A 26,410-nucleotide genomic window follows, 5' to 3' on the forward strand; every position below is an offset into this window, starting at 1 on the left:
TATAAAGAATTAATTTTTACTATGCATTATTTGCCTCAGTGTAGGTATTTAGTACATATAGTTCATTCCATTTTAAAAAGTGAGGTGTCACTATACAGGGATTAGTCTGTGGATGTGCAGTAAAGTTAATTTTTTTTCAAAGGATAACCACCTGTTAAAAAATTTAATTCCAATTATTTAATAAGTTAAATGAATTAGATATTACAATATCTTTTGAAAACACTTTACTTCTAAACTACACGTATAAGGGTTGCCACCTTTTTAAACTATTCAATTTAATTAGTTAATTAGTGGATTTAGGTAAATGAAATATGTATAATAGCATGTGTGTCAGACCAAAGAACAAATTTAAAATATTTAGCAAAAAATAAGTGAAGATTAAACAAATTCCTGAAACCTTTAAAGTTAATTTAAGAGTCCAGTAATATGAAAGAAGCAAGAAAACATATCACTCATTGGCAATGTATGTATTCATGTGAATACGATGCCGTAATCCTTTCGTTTGATATAAATATTTTAATATTTCGACTGCTGAGTGGAAGACCGACCTATATCGGCAGTCAGTTCGAAAACGCCCTATCTCAAAAAACTTTTCAAAAACGCCCTATTTCAGAATTTTATTGAAAAACACTCTATTTCAGAATTTGGTTGAAGAACGCCCTATTTCAGAATTGGATTCAAAAATTGCCTTATCTCACTTCAAAATGTATTGAAAATATGCTGATATAGGGCGTTTTTGAAACGAATTTTGAAATAGGGCGTTCTTCGACCAAATTCTGAAATAGGACGTTTTTGTAAAGTTTTTTGAGATAGGGCGTTTTCGAACTGGCTGCCGAGATAAGTCAGTCTTCCACTCACGTAAAGAGGCGCAATTCGGTGTTGGTGTGGTGGAAGAGGGACGGAAGAGAAGAACGAGGCAATCACGGAACTTCTCCATGAACGCTTGGACGCACACACGAGCGCGTCCCCTGTCACGATATCAAAATCGTGCTTGGGGATTTCAATGCCAATGTAGGTAAGGGAAGATTTAGCGCCACTGTCTGGAAATTCAGCCTTCATGACGAAGCGTTTGATAACGGACTCGGGCTGATTGATTTCATCAGGTTTCAGCAAAAAAAGATCCATCGAGCTACATGACTGTCTATAGATCGAAAAACGAGAAACCAAATCTATCATGTTGTGATAGATGGACGGCACGCTTCCAGAGTTATATATGTATGTATACTCCTAGGGCCAAACACCGACTCGGACCACTACCTGGTTGCAGCCAAGATACGCAGCAAAAGATTTTCATGCAACAATGCAAAGAAAGCTCAACTTCGATAAGCTGCAAACATAAAAGTTGGCCAATTTATTCGCCACGACTCTCACACCTCTTCAACAAACCGACATATGCGAGCAGTGCAACCACACTTCCTGCTGCGAATCAAGTTAAGTGAAATAAATAAATATTTAACTAAAAATGCTCACTTGGGAATGCAAAGTTCTAGGAGCTAATACTATATGACGGTAGTACCTTTAACTTGATTTTGAGTCAATAATTACTACGTTTATACGCATGCATAAGTCGCTTTAATTCATTTCGCCGCGATTCAAAACATATGTATAAACTGAATTTCAATTCGCTTTGAAAGAGCGAAGTGTTTTGGTTCACACTCCATTTCAAATCGGTAGTTTATTTCTCCAGACAGTTAGAAAGAGTGTATAAACACCGCTCTCACTCAAAGCGAATTGGAGATCAGCTGTTCCGCTCAAATTCCAAATAATCGCATCAGTATTTTAAAACTGATTAATAATAATCGTTCTTTTTCTTTGCCACGATTTTATAATGCCGAATAAAACTAGATTTTTATCACTTTCCATTATGTTAACTTATAAAATGTCTAATGAAAACAGCTGATTTTGTTTGCTCTTGAAGACGGTTACTTTGATGCCGATATAAAGCCGATATGTCCTCAGAAAATTAAGCAAGAACCTTGCATTGCCGCCACAATTATATACTAATGAAGACGGGTATGCTGTTCATGAGTCATTTGCACACGAAACCTGCCGGAAACTCATCAAACTGGACATTCGAACTCTTTTAATGAGTCGATTTTCATCCCCAGAAAGAACATGAATTGATTTTATTTGAATATAGGTATGTAAACCTACATATATATATGTACGAAAATGTACTTATGTTTATATAGCTACCCTTGTTATGTAGTTAGAAAGGTTTAGTAATTTTGTAGTTCCATTTCTTGGACAAGTTAGGATTCGCTTACTTACAAGCTTACATACGGGTACATATGTATATACCTATGAAGACAGCATAGATGGTTAAGCCGCAGGTGATTTAGGTTAAATTTATGACGCAACAAATTATTGCTGGTCAAACTTAAACCCATTCTTGAGATTAGTTGTTCATTTATGTGTGAAAAAGTGTTCTAACTATGTCTAATTGTTTTCATAACAACTGCGCCTTGTATGGTAAAATAGAATTGTTGTAAAGCGTGCCGTAATATGTTTAGCTGCGTCTGGGTAATAAGGTCAAGTCAACTGCATTTTTATTGGGGTGACCAATGAATGGCATGCTAATTGTGGGAAAGAAGGGAATGAAAGCTTGTCAAGTAATATTTTCTTCCTATTTCTGTCGCCAAAGGGTTTATAAAATTAAAGCTTTATAAAGTGAAATTTTCATATGCACAAATTTTTGCCTTTAAAATCTCCTTTATTAGCCGACTTCACAAAAAGCAGAAAGGTTATCACTTCGTCGGAATATTTTTTACTTTTATTTTTGTTATGTACATATGTTACCGCATAACTTTAAACCACGTTAACAAATTTCTACAAGTATTTTTTTAAAGGAAAGATGTTACCTCACCCATATTAATTTGGTTTAAATCCGATCAGCGGATCATGAAGAAATTAACGATAATCTTAAATTTTTATATGAGAATTGAAGTCGGTTTTGTTTTTTGCTTAAAAATTACTTGTTTTTTATGCATTTGCTGCTGTTTATGTTTTATGTCAACAACCTGACTCAATTACTTAAAATAACTACTCAATGTGAATATATTTAAAAAGGTCATTGCCTACACATACACATTAAAATAATGAAAAAATTAAAGTCCTAAGGTCCCGGTCTAAAATTCCGAGAAAGTCAGATACTATTTGGTACTTAACTTACTTCTTATTACATATATTGGCGTACGTCGCCCTGTTTTGATGTTCATATTTCGTTCACTTAGAAATGTCGGATTAAGCTGAGAAATTATCGGAGATTGCGATACAAAAATTGCCAAAATGGCAAAACTCCGAAGGAAAATCCATTTTACATACATATGTGCATACATAGGTAAATTAACAAAAAAAAATATTTTTAGGAAGGTGCCAAAATTCGTGCTTTGGAAAACAAGAAAATCGTATTGCAGATTATCCAGTAACAATTTTTCTTCGGGTCGATTTTTGTTTAAGGCATCAAACCCGCCGAAAAAGGCGTGGAAGTTTCAGGACTAAAGTTAAGAAAATCGAGATTTTATTGTGGGTTTCTGCAGAACATCGTTCTTAAAGAATATTTGTTCCGTACCTTTTTATTTAAAACGAAGAATCTTATAGAAATCGAAGTTAAAAAAATTATATAATATTGTAGAACTCGCTAGAATATCGATTCACAATGTTTGTAACGCAATCTACCAACTACAATATTTGGAGAAGGGGGGTGACCGGACCACACACTTCAAATGGTAGCTTTCACACTTCCCCGCACATTGGCGTTTAATTAGATGCCAAATCCTATAATCTTTAATTTGTATTATGTATAGCGATTAATCTCAGTTTATAGAAAAGCGCAGACATCAGCCGAATTTACTTTTTTGACATGGAAATTTCGAAGTAATATACATAACCTTGCTCCAATGTGTTCAGCAATTGATGTAAACAAACAACAGAAAATTCCGCTACTAGACGCGGTAGTAGTCAGTAGCCATACGTAATGCGAATTTAAGTTTATGGGTGCCCATCGGCTATCTATGTATATATATTAAGGCCATAAATACTTACCTAATCATAAATACTTCGAAATTCTTTCTTATTTTCTTATATATTAAATTTTAAAAAGCTTCTTATTAGGATTTTACCCAAGCGCAAAGCAAATTTCATACTTAACTAGTAGATAGGTTATTAAACTCTCATAAGCTCTATTAATTGGAGAATTTGAAGCATAATTAGACACGTCATATACTACCACATTAAATCTATATATATAACTGCTCAGTCACACGACTTAGTTAGGGCGATCTGAAGCAGCTACAGAATCAAATTAAAGTGCAAGCTCCATAGGTTATCCAAAAATTGTCAGATTTCAAATCAGTGGAGTAGGTGACAAAATATAGGCATTTAAACATTTTCTTGACTCATTCTCAAGGTATCTATATATAATTACTCAGTCATACGACTTAGCTAGAGCGATCTGAAGCAGCTACAGAATCGAATTATATATCAAATTAATTAGCCGGTAGGTATACATTTATTAAAATTTTTAGAATCAGTGGTTGAATTTTTGTACTGAAATGGCTCTGAAATCTTTAGTTTAAAAGTGTGACTTTCAGACTACTGCTGGAATTTTTCGACAGTTCCTCTGGTGCAAAAGAACTCGAGCAATTAAAATGCAACAATTATAAAAAAATACTTGTCTTTACTGACTTTGATTCTTCTAGAACTGAAAGCCATGCATTTATTAGACGTCTTAGCAATAACATTAGAACAAAAAGTAGCTCAAAACCGTCAGGTAGGTGTGATTATTGCTCTAAAATTTTTCACCATAGTCGTAAAAAATTTACAATCTTGAGTACTTTTCTATCAATTGGCACAAGCCCAAGTAAAGAAGTATAAGTTCGGGCGAAACCGAACTTTATATACCCGGCGCAGGTATCAAATATCGTCGTTTCAACTTTCCCTGAAACCTTAGCATGATAAGTAGGGATGTTTATCCGATTTCAAACGTTTCCGATAATATGCAGAGTTAGACTTAATGATATAATTGAATCTATGTAGTTAGGTACAAATCGATTAAGTGGTTACCGAGGTACACCTTTGTAGTTATAAAGTGGGTGGTGCTACGTCCAATTCCTAAAAGCCTATAGCATTCTTATTTATTGACAGGAGATTGTTGTAACTATTAACTTGGTGTAAATTAGCGTCCTCATTGAAATATCGGTGTTTTCGTATTTCTGAAATTTACCGTTATACGGGAAGCGTGTGTAATTTTATTCCGTTTTAAATAATTTTCAACAAATTGCTTTTTCGTACCAGTAGTTTGGTAAAAATTGATAAATAATACACATGTGTGTCGCCCATTACCCAACAATTTACAAATTTCTAATTTTATGCTAAGTGGTTATTGCAATCATCGATTTTAAGTGAATTAGCTCCAGTATTTACTGTTTTATCGCAATTTCCGTGTTTCTGTAAATTACCGTTATATGGCAGGTGGGCGTGGTTATTACCCGATTTCAAAGATTTTCAACAGATTTCTTAGCTAGACCCTACCCAAGCCTCGTATAGAGTTTGTTAGGAATTGGTGAAACGGCTACTGAGATACAGCACTTCATCATAAGTGGGCGGTGCCACGCCCATTTTCCAAAAATTGCATAATATTATTTTTTACCACAATTCGACTCGACATCCTAATTTTCAGCGATTTGCATTGCAATTGCAATATATACTGAAATATCGCAGTTTTAGCATTTTTCGAAAATACCGTTATATGGGAAGTGGGCGTGGTTACAGACCGATTTCGCCCATTTTCAATACCAGCCTACCTTGGACAAAGGGCAACCTACATACCAAATTTCGTTGAGATATCTCAATTTTTGCTCGAGTTATCGTGTACACGGACAGACGGACGGACGGGCGGACAGACAGACATGCCTTAATCGACTTCTCTTTTCATTCTGATCATTTATATATAGATTTTTCCATTCGTTTGGCTGTTACAAACAACCGTTATGCGATCAAAGTTAATATACTTTTGTGCACAAGTGCGCTCGGGTATAATGAGTCATTTATATACATATACCATTTTATGTGGAAGGTTTATTACTGGTTATATTTTGATTCCCCTTTTACAGGCCCACCAACCTGTTAGCCTTTTTCCGCAGAAAAAGCCAAGAGCCATCGGGGTTTGTGGTCCAAAAGTATAAACAGACGGATCAAGTCTGGAATTAACTGCCGTCTCTTTAAGCTTTAAGACTCCTGATGTGCTCCGTGCTTAGCTACGGAAGGTGATGCCGGTTGAGTTCGCGTCGATCACTTTAAGCCGGTCTCCAAATGAGCTGTTGGTGAATGAAGTTCGCACTCTGTAGGCATAAGTACGCAGTGAACTTCCTTGGTGTGTTAGCGTGCGCGGATACTTTGATTGTTGCGCATCTCTTCTGTGGTTTGTACGCTTGTTTGGTTGACATGGCCTGAGCGTCTATACGTACGGGTGTATGTCCATGGTGGTGATGTTGTGTACGGCTGAATGTATTGTAAGTCTGTATGTTAGTGGACATTGTCCTCCAGGCACCCACGCGGTGCGACTCAAGATCGTCACGGATCCCTACTGTCGCAGCTGTCTGTAAGACGAGGTGGGAGCATCTCAGCACTTTCTCCTCAACTGCCCGGCATTCGCTAGAGTAAGGTTTAAGCACCTCGGTGCGCATTTCATCAAGGGGCTCTCCGGAGTGAGCACCCAGCACTTCTCTTAGTTTTAACACAGTTACCGTTTTAATAATTTGTGTAATGTGGTATTAAAATGGACAATTAAATGTCTAAGTGAGTCCCCTTCGTGGGTCTGCCACCATCACCTTACCTAACCTATGTTAGTGGATGGTTTTAAAAATCCTGGTTTGATAAGCAATGCATTCTTTTCTTTTTGATTTTCTTTTGGACTTTACCTCTCTTGTAAATATTGAGAAGCTATTTCCGATAATTTGACAGTACCTTGATTTTCGTTTCAAAACACATACTTACAACCTCATTGCCCTTTTCGAAGCAACGTTAAAGAGAGGTGGCTTTGAAAGGGTAACATTTGACGCCACAGGAACAACAAATAAAGGCAATTGTACTTAGGTTAATAGATAAGTAAAACACAGCGATGCCTACTTGCGTTTTTTTTTAATTTTTCAAATACGCAGCTTTTCCGATCTGTTAGAATAAGGCATATCACATGTCACCGCAGACTTATAAATTTAAGGAAAATCAAAGCCCTAAAAAATACATTAGATGCACTAAAGTCCTCACGAAAAGTTACTTGGAAATTAACAGAACATAAATTAAATGGAAGCAGCTTCTGCTAATTAGATATTGGCGCGATCATTAACTCAAACAATAGGCTCTTATTTTCCGAAGATGTTACATTTTTTATTTACAAAGTAGTTGCATTTTTTAACACTAAAACTCAAAAAAGATTAAACAAGCTACATTTGTAGCATTAAAACCAGTAAGTTTTAACGAAAACCGGGACATTTCAAGGCCGCACCGCGAAACCGGGGCGAACAGCCTAAAGCCGGGACATGTCGGGACGTTTGGCAGCCCTACTTTTGCCCCATCTGCATTCGCACAAACCAGAAATGCTATTCTTTCCCTTGACACTTTTCTACCTATTAGAAATTTCTCTTCCGAACGGACATATGTATGTACTTATGTCTTGTCTGGTATCATTTTCCAATAATGGCCAGATTCGTCCGCACTAAACACTTCTCCTTGGGAGAGATTATGATTCTCTATTACACTCGCTAGCTCCTTAATGAATGGGGCTACAAGTTCCTTCGGCAGTCTGATTCCGTATCGTTTTTTAAATTTTGTTAGCCAACCACCTGTCGCAAAAAATGTGTTACTATAAAATTTCGTATGTTAATCGCGCGCTTTTCATTGCAATTGCATAGCACCTAGTGAAAATTTTTGTTGAATTAAACAATACTGATGAAGTGCATCTTCCATTTTAACGATTTTGCAGTCTTCATTGCGACTTTTGGTGCCTGCTAAAGTTTGGGCCTTTTGTTGTTTGTTGCGTAAATTGTTTTTGACAAATTAAATTTACTGGAAATGTACAATAAAGACCTACATTTATCGAAATCAGCACGTATATGTATTCCTTTTATCGTGCAACGAAATTCGTTTTTTTTGTTGTCATTTTGCTTTTTACATTAAATTAACTTTTCATAATAGATCACCGGAAAAATTTTTCTAACGCCTAAAAAACTACCGAAAAGAACGCAACCAAGAAATCAAAGCCTTCTAAAGTGCTAACGCTAGAAATATGATTGAAAAAAGAAAAAATCAAAATATGATTTGCAACTTGCTAAAAAAACCATTGAAATAGAAAGAAAAGAAAGTAATAAAATAAAGCCTACTGCTAAAGCCAGAAATATCCCTGTAGTCAAATGAACTAGTTGTAAACTACCTTACAACTAGTATGAACCGCATGCCCAACTAGTCAGCCAACTATCTTTTTTCCATGCAATCAACTGGTATTTTTAACATGGGGATGTCCTACGAGATGGCAATTGTCAGATTTCGGTCAGAAATATACCAGTATCATACTAGTTCAAAATAGACAGAAAAATACTAGTCTAATTATGGACCAAAACCACTACTTTGGGAGTAAAAAATAAAATGAATTCATGAATATGCAATAAACAATTTTTAAGTACACTTTAATATATAACACATTTTTATTTAGCCGCCTTAGATTTGCCAATAATTAGTGTTAAATTTTTTGAGTATTAATTAAAAGAAAAAATAAATACATAGATATTTCAAACTTTGGAATATAAATTTAAATTCATTTTTCATTAAGTGTTATTAAAAGGAAAAGGTTTCAGGTACAATAAATATAATATTTTTATCTTTTTTAATAATATGGAATATGCAAAAGAAAACATTTTACTTAAAAATAAAATGAATTCTTTAGATAATTTTTGAGTGAACTAAAATAAAAATAGAAGTTTTCATTAAATAAATTAAATTCATTAACTTTGCACATCTCAGTCTATTATTTAAAAAAAGATAATAATAATTAATGTTTAAAATTTGAGATTTGGATAAGAATAAAATAAATAAATAATTCAAGTAGTTATTAAATATTCTTAATTTTTGTCTAGAGTTTGGCTTGTTGATTGATATTAGAAATTTATCAAATAATTATATTAATAGTGTAATTAAAAAGTCAAGAATAATTGAAACTGATCAATAATAACAAAATAATGATATAATTAAAACTAATGAATTAATTGACATTTTTTTTAAGTAATTAATTCTTAATCGTTAAAAAGGTGGTGTTCGATTTAATGGTTTACAATATACCCAAATAAAAGCTATAAAGTTTTGTGTACTTTATTGTAGTAAACTGTCGAAGTTAAATAAAACAGGGCCTGAATAAATCGTTTTGTATTTGGTACAAGTCTGGTCATTTTCGAACTAGTTCGGTTTCAGTCAGGGAATTCTAGTTGTAAACTAGTATTTTTCCTGACTAGTTTGGGATTTCACTGCAGGGATGATTTCCAACTTCCAAAAATAAAAACGATTGAAAAGAAAAAAATCAAGAGAAGAGAAGAATAAAAACGTTCTTATAGATCCATTAGTGTAAAAAATACTGCGTCCATACTACTGGACATTCAAATGAAAGAGCTTTCATATTACTGGACATCGACCTTACTGAGTACAGTGCACTCCCATAGTAAATATTAATGCATATTTTCTCCTAATGAGCTATTCTTAATTGATATAGCTACCAAATTTTAACATAACATTGAAGAAGAGGCGGCGGCGGTAATTTCTGTATACTTAACTAAACATTTTTTTTAGATATGACGTTATTTATGCAAAGGAGCGATATGTAGCAATTTTTTAGAACAATTACAGCGTCCAACTTAATGTCGTGTATTTCCTTATTCTGCACACTCGCTGAACACACTGATTTGCCCACCTTCGTTGGCACTGCCACCACCTAAATAACAATTCATTATCCTAAGCCAGTAATAAACTCACAAATTAAAAGTCAATCCGTTCAGTACACTACAAACGGACTTAAAATCGTTGTATGTGTATGGCAGAGTATATACACTAGGGTGGCCTTTATTTTGATTTATTTAATTTTGGTAGGTCACACACCCTATGTTGGGGAATATTCATGAAATAATTGTTATCCAAAAATTCAGGTCAATCGAAGAAAGTTTGAGGCGTGCCGACCGCCCCCAAAAGTTTGAACTAAATTTGTTATTTAAGTTGTTAATGGGTTTAATAGTACATATTTATTTAAAAACAAAACAATATTGATAAAAGTGGTAAGTTGTTACAAAGCAAATATATTTACTTGAAATATATTTTCGTAGTAAGCTAAGACTAAATTTTGGCGAGTTTACACATAAAATGTTTAAAATACAAGAGGTATTGCTTAGATGTACAATTTGCTCATTTACATTACAATGACATTCATTTTTCCTTTGTGCAGTTAGTTGATACTCAAAAGTCTGTAACCGGTTTTCCCCCCTAAGAATGATGTAGACATATCCAGAAGGGAAATATACTATTGTTGTCACTGGATGCCGGGGATAAAGGCTGACACACAATCCCGTAGTATCAAGACATAGCGTCTTGAATTTTATATTGTCTATTTTAAATCCAATGGATACTGTTTGCAAGTTTTTTCTTACCAGACTTTTTCGGATTTATAAAATCTGTTTTTGCGCCTACCGCATAAACTCCAATTTAAAGTAACGCGTCTTTTGAAATTGCGCAAATATTGTTGCAGCTTCTTTCTTTCGAGGCTGCATAGTTGGTTTGAAATACATATATTCCTCCACATAGCTGAACTTTCTGTTCATTAATTTAGAAGGGCTTTTAAATAATATTTTACACAAATCCCGATTTTTAATAGATAAATGGAATAAAAGTTATCAGTTTTGAAATAAAGAATAAGTACAGATGGTATTTACCATTCCATTTCTTCCATTTAGTTGGAATTTTTCTTAAAACACTTCCACATGGTTCATATTTTTGATAAAATAGTAGAAGACGGTGCTTGATAAAAACTAATAAGTTCACATTAGAGAGATAAAACATTTTAAACATTTTGATTGTAATGTTAACCTTATGGGCAAACCAAAATATGTTCATCTATAACTTTTTAATAGAATACGATAGCATATATGACTCAATTCTTTCTTAAGTCGACTTAGGCGGTTATTGCTAGATATGAAGCCTTGCGGTTATAATTAAAAAGATTCAGGAATAGAACCTTGCGCATTTTGAGGAAAAGACGAATTGAAAAATTTACCATGAAAAAATAATTTTACTACAAATTATTCCAAATATCTCAGAACCCAATGAAACTATGTAATGATGAAAAGCTGTCGTTCTGACTCTGCCAGTATATATTTTGTATCTTAAACTCTAGATATACATATCTGCATCAGTTTTTGTTTATTAAACTGGTTAAGTTTTGACAAAAGAACAAAATCGTTGTATGTTGCTATACAGCGGAAGAAGCAGAAAATCAAATCTCAAAGTATATTGATACAATAAAAATAGAAATTTGGGACAACTGATTTTGTTTTTCTGGCGGTAAGGCAAATTCATAATAAAAATATTTTTAAACAGTATATAGCTTTTACCTAAATACTTCAACTTTAAAACGAAAAATCCCAATTCGGTTACTTTTTTATTATTTCAAATATATCACAACTAAATAAGCTTAGTTTCAATTACATTTTTATTAGCGTAACGTTGAACGCGCTAGGTAGGTATGGCCGTAAGTCTTTAACTTTGAAATCTAATTTAAAGATAGTTTGCATTTTTCTTGCATGATTCGAACTATGTTAGCCACAGTTTCAAACTTTGGGGGGTGATCGGCACGCCTTAACTTTATCAGATTGACCAAAAATTTTGGATAACAAATTTTTTCATGAATATTCAACAATCTGGGGGGTGCGACCGAACAAAAATTAAAATTGTGCCATATGGCTAAGGGTCCCCCTAATGTACACATATACACCCTTTTAAAGAAGTAAAGAAACTCGGTATTCAAAAAACCAAACGCGTGCAATAAATACACTTCTGAAAACCATCGCTCACGATATTAGGAATGTCCAGCGGCGTTAGTCAACGGGTGGTGGGTACGAAATTTTCTTCGCCGTGATTTCTTCTGGTTACTGCAGCACAACGCGTCGTCTGTTTCGTGCGGGTAATACTCATTCCACTCTTCCTGTAGTCTTATTTGTTCCTCATTTTATGTTTTTTGTTTTGTTTTTCTTACAGAAAAGTCCTCCAAGATTCGCGGCAGCTGGCCGATGTTTGAATGATGGTTGTGTAGCGCAATAGTACGAGCAGTGTTGCCAGGTGTTCAGCATGCGAAAACGTTCCAGCAATTCGAAGAGAATTTTGTCGCCACGATGCAAGACCTTTACGTAGAAGGTCGGGTAATGCGCGAAATAAAAATTGCCTCTCTGTACGTATATGGTCCCAGGCCGATTTTTTGCTTTCACGCCTTCATGTCGAAAAAGCAACAAAACCTGATTTTTCACAGCGCCCAATTTTTGCGAAATATTCATTTAAACTCGCTATATCACAGACGTTTATGTATCGATTGATTTGAAATTTGTACATAATAAACTAGATTCTATTCTAAAGAAGATGAGTCTAACTATACTTCTTAATAATTATTAAAAACAAAATGGCGGATATATTAACTTTCTTATAAAAATTAAGGAGGTGGTTTTTACAAATGCAAAAGTTGTGTTATGAAGTTTAAAATTTTTGTTTTGTTTTAATGCAGCATTTTTGGGAAAGTTTCATGTTTAAAGAACAAGTAGTTCCAAAGTTATAACAATTTTATGGTGACGCCCACGAGCGGGCGCTCGCCTATAGATAACAAATATTTTTTACATAGCACTTGCACAAATAATTTTGGAAGTAATATTAAGTGAAATGTTGAAATTCATAAATTTATCAGTGTTATGTAACTTATTAAAGTTCTTTGTTAAAACTTAATAGACATATGTACTTACATACTAACCTGAATCATAACAGGAACGTACGATCGAGCTTAGGCTCAATCGCTCTCCGACAAAATACTTTACGATGGTACCGGGGGGATACGGTTCAGCCGGCATACATACGTACATAGAGTTTTAGTTCGGATTAAAGTTCCACACTGCGGGGTACAGGCTTTCGATGCTTTCTCCTTGTATAAAAAACCTACATATGTATGCATGTAACTGCACACAAAGTCAAAATAGTTATTCGTACAAGTGATTGTTTTTCGGTAATTTTTCACGAAAATATAGTTCATATTTTAACAAAAACCATACGAATTAAATTTTCAAACTTTTTGCAAAACTTAAAAAAATTTTAAAAATTTTCATTCATGTACATTTCAAACTTTGGATTCAGATTTTTTGAACAAAAAATTGAGTACGTAGTTTCGAAGCTCATTCAATTTCAGTGCTACAAAGTGCAAGTTCCAAGTCGCTAAAAATTGCGTTGATTTTTGATACTTTTTTATATATATTATATTATATATATTATATTATATTATATTATTATATTATATTATATTATTATTATTATATTATATATATTATATTATATTTTTCTATATATAAACCTTTGCCACGATGTCACAGGTGCGACAATTGTCGATTTTTCTATAAAATTTCAGTACCTGAATTGTCGGCGATATTTTTTGGGAAACTGAAAAATTTTGTAAAGTGACAGTGATAATAGAATCGCCAGTCAAATGTGTCAAATGTGTAAAATGACGTTGACCAATACTACCAGCTCCGTCAGAATTGGGAACGAACTCTCCGAGCCGTTCGCCACCAATCGGGGCTTCAGACAAGGCGACTATCTTTTATGTGACTTCTTTAATCTGATGTTGGAGAAGATAATAAGAGCTGCAGAACTACTCCGCTCAGGAACAATTTACTACAAGAGCGTGCAATTGCTGGCTTATGCCGATGACATCGATATCATCGGTAACAAAAACCGCGAAATCTGTTCTGCCTTTTCCAAGATGGATAAGGAAGCAAAGCGAATGGGTCTGGTGGTAAACGAGGACAAGACGAAATATCTCCTGTCAACAAACGAACAGTGAGCACATTCGCGCCTTGGCACCCACGTCACTGTTGACAGTTATATTTTCGAGAAAGTAGAGAATTTCGTCAGCATGGAAATCCAACGCGTGCTGGTATATGGCGCAGAAGCATGGACAATGACAACAGCCGATGAGGCGGCTCTTGGAGTATTCAAGAGAAAGATTTTGCGGAAGATTTACGGGCCTTTACGCGTTGGCGATGGCGAGTACCACAGACGATGGAACGATGAGCTGTATGAGCTTTACAACAACATGGACATAGTGCAGCGAATTAAAATACAGCGGCTCCGCTGGCTTGGTCATGTCGTTCGAATGGACACCGACGCTCCAGCTCTGAAAGTATTCAACTCGGAACCCGCTGGTGGTGCTCAGTAAAATTTAAATATGAAGTTCCGTTTCGCCCGAACCTATTGGTACTATTAAAACTAAATGCTTAAAAAGCTTAATTTGCATATTTTAGGCATTTTTGTTGGTTTTTTCGTATAATCGATTACGTGGATATTTGGCAATATTTCATTTCGCGAAAAAGGAACGATAGATTCGTGAAAGAAGGCGCATTCATTCATATGTTTTTTATAATCCTGTTACCACCTTATATGAATTCGCGTTGATACATTGCAAGTATCACACGGCAGTGCGCGCGAGTGACGAAAGCAAGCACAGTAGCATGCTGAAATGACTTGGAAGTTTTTTCCAGACGTCCAATCGACATGTTTGAGGTATCGTTGGAAAGGTCTTACAGACTGTGTCCAGAAAATGTATTCAAGTTTCATAAACGATTATTAAAAATCGTGTTGTGAAACAAAAAACGTATTTTTGCTTTTGCCGGTTTAAGGGGGTATTTAGTCTTATTCTATAGTATTAGTATCCTTCTACCTTTCCAACGATACCTTATATATTGAGTTCCGGCTACTAGTTGGAAATATATAGAGCTAAATTGGTTTTGGTTCGTGTCTCCAGATGCTTTGCGATGTGTGCAGTCAGTTTCCAGGGCAGTTAAAAAAATGCGTAAAATTTTTGTCTCGAAATTGATATCTTACATTTTGTGTTTCTAGTTTAGCTTTTGCACTCGAAAATTTTACCTCAAAGAGGTGTTTTATTTGATACATACATACTGCTAGAGCTTGAAGAACTCCGGACAGATTTGGTGTTCATTAAGCAAATTTTGGTAGTTTGATAGGTATAACAAAAGGTTTGATATTAAAAGACAGTTTGTAAATTGTGACAACTGTGAAAGGGCACTGCCAAAAACGCTTGAATGAATTTTGGCCTGAAACTATAGCCAGGGATTCTAATATTAAAGACATATTATTTACTGGCTCCGCAACTAGGAGTGAAGATCTATCGAAGTACTTCCTAGCAGAATTAAGTTTATTTAAATTTTGTCCAACTACATCTAAGGATGTGGAAAGGAGTTTTCTAATTATTCAATAATTTTAAATGACCAGGGAAGCTCATTTTCGATCGATAATTTGAAAAACATGTTTTTATACTGTATCCGAGATTATTGAATAAAAACATTTTAAAAATTAGATAGAATCTCATTGATTTATCATATTTAAGAGCATGTTTTGGAGATTTATCGAGCTTTTTGTAGCGCATACTTTCAGGGTTTTCTTGCATATTTTTGCCAGCCCTGGTTAAAATTTTTAAGTACAAAAAACTGAAAAAACACGATGAGATATAATGACAATACAATTTTGTTTTCGTTTTTGATGTGTATACATCTTTGGTTTCGGTAGGGGTAAAATTTGCGAAGCTGTAACGCATATGCCAGCACAAAATTTCGAAGGACTTAGCGTGTGTATTTCAGCATAAAATTTTTATTTTCATTAGAAGCACCCTGTGTTTGCTTGCCAAATGGTCGCATACATTTAGGCATATGCAAGAGGAAATGCGCTTCAATTGATTATTACTTCCGATTATTTAAACTCCGCACATGCATACGGCCTGTACCTACCCTGCAGGGAAACCGCGGACTAGGGAATCAAATTTCTAGTTCCGTACTAGGTCTTTATCGCCAAAAAGGAACTAGTCCGATAGGAACTATATCCCCACCAGTCCAAAATCGGCGAAAAGTGGTACTTTTAAGAAACTAATTTTTTCAGTTTTTTTCACTACAAATCTATATCTAAAGTGACGAATTTAGAAATGGTTCGGAACTATAGAAAAAGGGATGCAGAATGAACTAGATCCTATTTGTCGAATTTAGAACTATTTCGGAACTATCGAATAAGGGATGCAGCGGGGGGCTTGTTTACTTTACATAGATATGTGTTCGGCGGCTTTTTCGTTCAAATACGCTTCTATTCTGTGCTTCGCAGATGCTATTTCATAGTTTGGTAATACAAAACAAAGCTTTGTGTTAACATATTAACATCTTGGGGTCATCTGGAATCTAACCAATAACAGCGAGCACCTCTGCAAAGTCAGCTACAGTAAGGTAAGTAAACGTACATTTCTTACAATCATTCAAACAAATTTAATTTCAAATTAAAAAAAAGACGTTTCTTTGAAAATAATGTAAAATCGCACACGACAGAACTGAAAGGTTGAAAAATCATGATACTTTTTTCTTTCGTTTGTCGATTTTAGAACTGGTTCGGAACTATAGAATTTAGGACTAGTTCGGAACTATCGAAAAAGGGATGCAGCGGGGGGCAATTGACACTTCCTAGGATATCGCCATGTTAAATTCGCCAGTTGCTTGCATGCAAAAGAGATTTATCGCGAACCAGTACTGGGTCTAAATGCACTAGAAGCGCCCCAGTTCAGAACTAGAGATTTTCCCCACAGGGTATGTATGTACATAAATATGTATGGACTCATTTGTTTGCAACTGGGCATGAATCACGTAACTTTGAAACGATAGTCGTTCAAACGATACTGACAAAATGTTGTCAAAACACTAATTTATGCATTTGTGTTCCGTTTACTTGTTAATAGCCGTCATCGATTCGCCACTTCGCTGCTTGCTATGTTTGAGTTCCGGTCGCTTAACGAAAAATTTTGCATGTGAAAGCAACGACAAAGTTAGTTAGCACGGATAGACGATAGCGAGTTTGGTTGTACCTCATTGTATTCGTTCGTTTCGCCACTCGCTAACTGTTGGCGAATCGATGACGGCTACAGTTACTGTTACGTGAAGCAAAACTGGAATCGAGTTGACGATATCGCACAAACGATCAAACAATTTTTGATTTTTATGAAGCAAGACAATCTCGACACGATATCGTTCAGACGAATGTCGTCATACGTGATTCATGCCCTGGTTTTGATATTCTTAAATGGTTTTAGGCATAGGTTTAGTAGTCTATTTTGGTAAATTTAGGAATATATACAAATAGAAATGCTCAAACTATAAGCTCAAAAACAATAACTGATGCGGTGTTTCCAAGATATTTTAACGCCCTTGAGTCACAAGTATGTACAAGTATATTTTATCAATCATACCGATAATTTCATGTATTAAAATAATTAAAAATGAAAATGAATAAAAAAATTAAATCAGCAAAATGAATAAAATTAAGTGAAAATAATGTTTAATTTCTAACCTAACCTACATTTGTATGTATGTAACTGAATCGCTTAATAATAGCTTTACATATAAAAAGATTATCCTAATTTTCAAGCTTAACTCCCTAATCTGTTATTAGAAAAAGAGATTAGCCATGCAAAATTATAACTAAAAATATCACAGATTAAACCGATAACTTTTTGGTGTCCAACTTAGTTTTATCGATTATACTTGCGAAGAAGAGGAGGAATGTCAAATATTAAAGTAAACAAAAATTGACGCTAGTAAGGAAAATAGGTTTGTAAAGGTATTTTTAATAAAATATTCAGTTATAAATATATTTAAATGGCCTAATATGTGCTGCAAAAAAAAGTGACCACGGTGGCACAGAGAAGAAGTTTAACTTTTCCACGAGTTATGTGAATAACAAGCACAACCAATTTGACAGCTACCGAGCTTTGATTGAGATTATATTTATATGTAAACGTACTTTTATGCTTTGCCGTTCGCATATGTATACACATCAAATTTCATGAGTACCTAGTACTCACGCCTTTTTTTATTTATGAAAAAAGTGTAGGGATAGTTTTTCGGTTTAGCTGTGTATGACTTTGAAACCAATTAAAAGTTAAGCGCATTAAGTGGGCCTAGAGTTAGTTATTCTAGTATTCGACTAGTAAGTTCCTGACAGGGCAAGAATGAAATCGCTTGCTTAAAAACTGTCAAAAGTTATTGGGAATATACTAAAACGTATGAAGGCTGGCCAAATGACATCTTTGCTTCACTTGCTTTAAGCGCCTCAAAGTTTCAAATAGGAAAATGTTGTATTTGAAAGCGTTTTGTAGGCTTTTGACAAAAAGGTATGTTCCCGTTCTTAATGAATTCAAACAAACTGCTGCACACTTTTATGAACAAAAGTTTGCTGACGTAATACAAAAAATATATAATATAAATAATTCAAAGTTTAGTAAAAATGATTCTATGTTTCCATATTTATATTTAACATATCTCTGGCCATTTTTACAAATTTGACGAGAACTTTGAATACAACATTTTGCGTTTTTGAAGCAAAGCAAAACTCCATACGAATCAGAAGGATTCGATCTTTATTAAGCTTGCGATATTTATGATGTCAAACCACTGGTAAGTCGTCTCTGAAAAAACTGTTTTTTTTTTAAATAAATAAATGTACATTAGGGTAGTCCTTAAATGTATTAAGTACATTATTACATAAAATTTCCTAAACGTCAACCCTCACAGCGATGCTAATGTAGTCAGAGATATCACACAAAAATTTTGGTCTTGATCGGAGACGGTTTAGGCGTATCGCACAGGGGTCAAAGTTCAGATTCCTCTATGGAGACTCAAAAAATTGAAATTAATATTTTTTTCATCTAATACCCAAAATCGATACTACTAACGTCGAAGATGTCTCATATAAATTCTGGTCCCGATTTGAGTAGGGTAAGATGAAAAAAAAATGTATTTAAATTTTTTGAGTCTCCATAGGGGAATCAGAATTTTGACCCCTGTGCAACACGCCTTAACCGACTCCAATCGACAGCGTTCCAAGCCGCCATTTGGCCTCAAAGTTTCAAATAGGTAAAAGCAAGGCGAATACATATAAGGTCATAGTTGCCAACTTGGTGCTTTAAGCACTAGATTTAGTGCTTTTTGAAAATTAAAACGCCAAAAAAAATTATTTAGTGCCTAGTGCCTTTTTTAGTGCTTTTTTCTGAACTAAAATTACTTCGAGATAGTTAAAACCTGAAATAATTTGGAATATTTAAGGCTGTGGCAGCACTGAATTTACAAGAATCTACAAATTTAAATGGACTAAAATACAACCATGATTGATAAAAAGCTGAAGTTGCAAACCCACCTTGTTAAATTCTATTCGCGTTGAAAATGCTAGTACGCAAGTAAGTTAAGTACTTGTTTTTTTCTTTTGTAATTATTTGTACAAATTTTGTTTTTTTTTACCACACATCGTTTCGTGGTGCTGAATACAAATCTGGCCTCACAATAGCTATAGCACTAGAATTTTGAGATATCCTAACCTCAAAGTGCCAAAAACACGGTTTTTAGCGATATTTGAGGTTATATAATGAAAACATCAAATTATTTGCTCATTTCTAATTAGGGCATCATTTTCGTTTGATGCGTTTCGATTTTTCTTTCTCGAGATATACCAGTTTTAATGTGGAGTATTTCGGTATTATGTTATGAAAAAAGCATCCCTTGATTCAAAAAAATTTGGTGCTTTTAGTGTGGTAAAACGCTTTTTTCCAAGTTTTTGGTGCTTTTTGAAAATCAAAAGATGACAACTCTGTATAAGGTGCTATCGATTCAACAAATACAACAATTACTTGTATTTTGTGTTTGCTTTAAGCGGGCCATTGTCAAATTTCAGCTATTCTTCCCCGAAGAGGCGGCAGAAAATACAAACACTCTCACGTTTTCACTCACTCGCTACCGAAACACAAAATTTTGACAATCAAACGCTACTCACAGCTGATGAAACAACACCACCTTATATAAATTCGCCTTGGGCAAAAGCGTTTTGTAGGCTTTTGACAAAGAGGTATTTTCCCGTTCAAAAAACATAAATTCAAACAAAAATTTGCTTACTTAATTAAAAACAAAAGCAATGCATGCAGCAATTCGAAACGAAATAAAAATTTATTTCCATATTTATATTTAACATATCCGTTATCTTATAGTAAAATGTTGCAAAGCCCACTTTTACAAATTTTACACGAGAGGAGAAACTTCTTATAGCTCTTTTCTTCAACCAAATCGCTCTTTTAAGTTATAGTTTTTTAGTAAATGTAGATATACATATATATGTATCATTATTACCATTTCTTTTAAATGCAAACATCATTTCGCATTAATTTAAAAATAAATATGAAAGTTTTTGATACATTTTCTACAGTTTTCTAAGAAAATAATTATTTGTGTTAAGGGAACAGACATTGACTTTTCAACCAGACATCTGGTTACTTTGACAGCGTTACAAGCTGCCATTCGGCCAAACAAGTTTTCGAAGCAAATCAAAGCAAATTAAAGTCAGCAATGCGTGCAAAGCAAGCCAGCATTGGGCCAGCGCCTTAAGGCATGCAAAACAAGCCTGCATTGGGCCAGCGCCTTTAAAACTTACAAATGTCTCTCAAGCTCGGGGTTTTGTCAACAGGCAATAACCAATTTCAGAAGGACGTTAAAAACGTCAACATGGTAACACGTTTATGGGTAACCGCGCTCTAAGTACGAGGTAGTATCTCTGCAGGAAAACAGCGAACTAGTGAATCAAATTTCTAGTTCCATACTAGATCTTTATCGTCAAAAACGACCCAGTTCGATAGTAACTAGATCTGCACCAGTCCAAAATCAGAGAAATGTGGTACTTTAAGTAATTATTTTATTTCACATTTTTCATTAGAAATCTATATATAAGGTGACGAATTTAGACAGGGGGCCCCCAGAAATATATTTGGGATGGTTTTTATATTTCTAGAGATGTATCAGCAGAAAATATTGAAAATTCGCTTCAGATAATATGCTCTTTAAAATACATTTATGCAAGTTTTATGTACAGTATGTAATAAATATATAACCTTTTTAAAGATTCATAAATTGCTCTATATTTACTAAAATTAAACAAACATTTTTACCGACTTCACTAAAAACCGATAGTCAAATTCTTGTCAGTGGTTACTTACGCTCTGTGAATTTGGCCCTTAATGTTCCTTTTTTCTCGATTTCTGGTTTCTGGCTTTTGATGGAAATTGCCTAATTTTTTTTAATATTTTGAGTACCGAAAAAATTAACTGAACTTGTATTTTTATTATGTACATTTATGTTTTATGGTTGGATAAAATATTAGCTTTTTTTTCCATAGTTCACTATTTTTCTATGCCATTTCTTATTGAAAATGTTTGCGTGTATACTTATATATGTATATGTAAGAAAACAATTTTAGCTACGATTTTTAGCCAAACGACTTTTTTTAGCTCTTTTTTAGCCCATTTTTTTAAAGGAATTTGGCTACCAGTAAAAATGATTGGCGGCAACACTGGTCCACACAGTTCCCTGCAAAAAATGGCACTAATCCGGGATAACTCCGGGAGCAATCGCAAAGGAGCATGCGACTAATACCACTTTTGATCTCTTTATATGGAATGAACTGATCGCTTTTGTTCGAGCATGTCCTATGAAGAGACTAATTGTTCACCTTTATACCCAAACGGATATAAAAAGCGACTAGTCACTTTTAAAAGATAAAAATAAAAATATGAGCCAGCTGAGATTCGAACCGAGGTGCTCAGTTTTGTTAGGCGAATACTCTCTCTGTGTGCCAACGCCCCACATGTAATTTCATTGACTAAGTGCGTACATATCATTAAATCGTTAATAGTACCCGTTAGAGATGAGTTGGGGACTAATTGATCTCCAATTATACCCATAAGGGATGAGTCGAGACTAATTGACCTCATTTAGTACCCGTATGAGACTAATTGGGACTAATTAATTCCCAATTGTACCCGATTGAGAGTAATCTCGGAATACTCTCTTTAGTGATTAGTCGCACAATTTTTTGCAGGGGTAGCTCATTTTGCTGGAACGAATTCGTAGTAGGCAAGTTAAAACTTCGAAACCTTGTTAAGTATATATCAGCGGTAGGCTCTTTTAGGGTGTAAAGTGTAAAGAGTAAAAATAAGGGCCGGTTTCTCAAAGCCTGGTTGACACTAATCATCGGTTAACATAGTTATCGACTCCATGCATATAACACGGTGTCGGTAACGTATGAGTGAGTATGCAATGAACATTTTTAGGACTATTTTTTCATTCGCAATTAAACTTTTAAGAGCTCTTAGGAAAAACGAAAAATTCATATAAAATGACGCACAGGAAATGGAAAAAATCCATCCATCTATCAGAATGTCTTAAATCAGTTTAAAGCTCTCAAGGAAAAAATTCTCGTGTATTTATTTCTTCAAGAAAATGTACAGAAAAAGCAAAGTGCTTTTTCAAGGAACAGAAAAAATAAGAAATATTTCTTGTGATTTTTCTTGAGAGCTGGATTCAAAGATTTAAGATACAATTTGTATTTGGATCATTAGCTTTAGAGGGGATTTGAACCCCACCCCTTGTGTGCGCTAATGAATTTAGAACTGGTTCAGAACTATAGCAAAGGTATGCAGAACGAACTAGATCTTATCTGTCGAATTTAGAACTAGTTCGAAACTATCGAAAAAGGGATGAAGCTGGGGGCGTGTTTACTTTACGTAGAAATGTGTTTGGCGACTTTTTCGTTCAAAGAAGCTTTCATTCTGCACTTCCCAGATACTTTTCCATAGTTGGGTAATAGTAATAATAATATATCGGCGCTTACACATATCGCACATCGTCTTCAAAAGAGTCACAACTCAAAATTTGGCATTTTCGAAATTATACGCTAAAAATGTACGCAGAGCTTTTATTTACCTTTCAGCAAAAGCTGGAGCAAACTTTTGTTATAATTTGTTAAAAAAACCTAAGGTAAAATCGCCCTTGACCATATGATTAGCATGTGCTACGAAATAGTTTTTCGCATTTTCTGACCAACGTATTATTTTGAGTTGTGACTCTTTTGAAGACGGTGTCCGATATGTCAGTGTTTTGCCGAGCTTCTCCTCCAATTTGTGGCGTGCGTCTTAATGTTGTCACACAAAGGGAAGGGACCTACATTTTACGCCGACTCCGAACGGCGATTGTATTTTTATGAGAAGCTGTTTTTCATGGCAGAAATACACTCGGAGGTCTGCTATTGCCTGCCGAGAGGTGACCGCTGTTAAGAAAAAACCTTTTTTTCTATATTCTTTTTTGCGATGTTGCTTTGACCAGGGCTTGAACTCAGGCCCTGCGGAGTGGATGCGCGCACTGCTTACCGCTACACCACAGCGGCGGGTAATACAAAACACAAATTTTTGTTAACAATTTACCATCTTGGGACTTTCTGGGATTTAATCAATAACAGCAAGCACCTCTGCTAACTCAGCTACAGCCAGAGGTATGTAAACGTAAATTTCTTTCAAAAACAAATTTAATTTCAAATTGAAAACACATTTCTGTGAAAATAATTTAAAATCGAATGCATGTAAAAAGCAAACGAAAATCATGATACTTTTTTCGTCTGTCGATTTTAGAACTGGTTCGGAACTATAAAATTTTGGACTAGTTCGGAACTATCAAAAAAGGGATAGCGGGGGGCAATTGACACTTCCCAGGGCATCGCAATGTTAAATTTGCCATGCTAAAGAGAATTAACGCGCACTAGTCATGGTTCTAAATTCTCTAGTACAGAACCAGTTCGGAACTAGTACGTTTCCCGAAAGGGATATGTACATGCATGCATATGTATGTATGTATGCGGCTGACAGTTGCACTTTTGTAGTCAGTCGGGTAGTGGGATGTGGTTGTCCAGTTTTGAATGCAGTGGTGGTTGGTGTTAAAGAGATCGAATGAGCGGAAAAAATTACCCTTTACAACTACGTAAGTGTCGGACTTCTAAATGACCAACTGAACTTAAAAAATTTTCCATGCATAAAAGTAGAAAGGAAAACATGAAACAATCGAGGAATCGACAACAAAGACTATTATTAACGAAAAATTAATTAAGGTATGAAAATATCAACCCTTTAGATCAGCGGTTCCCAACCGGTGGGTCGCTACCCGCTAGTGGGTTGCCGAAGAGTTACAGTTGGGTCGCGACTCGATGCTAAAACCATTAGAAACACTTGAATAAACTATCAGAAAACTTAAGAAAATCACAAGATTAAAAACATATTCATTCACCCCTAACATTGACGTATTAGATTAATTGAAACAGTCCCAAAAATCTCATTGATATTGTATGTATTCTTACTTAAAAACAGCCATTTACATATTAATAAATTGTGATAACAATTTTCTCAACTGTGACACCGTGTGACAGTCAATTTTGCACACAAAAAAATTAATTAATTTGCAAAGCTAAGGCCCTAAAATAGTAAAACCAAGTTTTTAGTTTTGCTCACTGATGTGAGGATTTTTCTTAAAAGGACTTTGAAAATGTAAAGATATGAATAATTCAAAAAGATTAAAAAAAACTCAGTGCTATGTACATAGAATATATGTAAATGTTTATATGATATTCAAGAGAAAATTCTGTAGAATTAAAAAAGTTTAATTTGTTTTTTGGTGCATAAAGACGATTAGGTACTGAAAAATTTATTCTAAAATGTTTTATGTTAAGTGCTAATACATATACACACGACCACATCCTCGAATTTCGCCGATAATTAAAAGGACATTTTCAATACCCTTTCGTCCTTGTCAACCAAAATACCTAAATTTTTTTAATTCAATAGAATTTTCTCTTTTATTTGCACTGATTTTTTTTTAAATAATTTTTTTTATTTAATCTTATTTTTGAAATTTGAAAGTCCTTTTAAAAAAAGCCTTACGTCAGAGAGAAAAACTAAAAAAGCAGGTTTTACTAAACCTGGCCCATAGCTTCGTGAGTATATTGATGGTTTCGTGTGCTTTGAAATTTTTGGTTTTTTATCACAACTTTGTAAATTTTCAACTGATTTAGGACTTCGAAAGCTTTCTAGATAGGAAATTTCGATGGATATATATAAGGGGCAGTCTGATGTACAGTGCTATCTTGGTCGAGTGAACTTATTAATGCAAGACCAATTCATAGAAAACAGATTGTTCACTATATCCAGATTGAGTTTTTTGTTCTTTAAAATCAAGTTTGTTGCGCAGTGCGTCTTTTAGTTAAATTTTTAAGAACTCTGAAGTGGCGTCTTTTCCCACAGGTAATGCCAACACATGTTTCCTGTTGTTGTTGTATCGTTGTCGTCAAGCTCTATAGCGGTAGACCCTGGAAGCGTGAAGCCTCGATGGGGTCTGTCCATAAGGGCAGAGACCTTAGCAGGGTGGGGTTCAGTGGGCATTTCTGCATTTATTCTGTTCAGATATGAGTTCAACCTGCTGCAGTAGCTCGATCGAAGTTGCGCTATGTGGTCCGAGCCCCCCGAGGCAGACGAAGCTCTGTCTCGTCCACGTCAGGTGGTTGCGTGCCCAGAACGGCATTCACAGGTCGAGAGTCTATATAACTCGGGACTGGTTCTCTTTGAATTTCGTTCATGACCTGTCGGTAAGTTGTTGGGTTCAGAGGTAGTTTTATGAACCCCGGACTTCGTCCGTCAGTTCATATAGATGCCTTCCTACGTGCCGTGGCGAGGGTTCTTCCGCAAGCAGATGTCTGTTTGGGTGCTAACACGATGACACCCTACTAGGAATTGCTTGCAGAGCATTGTGTTATGCTCCTTAATCGGGACCATATGTGCCACTTCGCGCAGGTGATGTTGCGGTAAAATCAGAAGGAATCCTGTCGCTGTCTCAGTGCCGTGTTTTGGCAGGTCTGCAGCTTCATCCACAGCGCCCTAGTAGTCCCCGGTAACCACACAGGCGCTGCATAGTTCAGAACCGGCCGGCCAATTGCCTTGTACGTTGCCAACACCGTTTCTTTGTCTTTGCCCCAGGTGCTGCCGGCTAGCGACTTGAGGACTTTGTTGGGGCTTTATACTTTATTGACAATCGCGGTTATATGCGCCGAGAAGGAGAGCAGACCTACGAAGGTTACTCTGAGGGCCTTCGGGTTATTCAACGTCGGAATTGGTTCCTAATCGACGAGATTACCTATTAGCAGTCTTACCTCCTTCGTCCAAGTGGTGAAAAGC

Source organism: Rhagoletis pomonella, unplaced genomic scaffold (assembly GCF_013731165.1).
Source record: "Rhagoletis pomonella isolate Grant_MI unplaced genomic scaffold, Rhpom_1.0 Rhpom_scaffold_00001, whole genome shotgun sequence".
Taxonomy (NCBI): Eukaryota; Metazoa; Arthropoda; class Insecta; order Diptera; family Tephritidae; genus Rhagoletis; species Rhagoletis pomonella.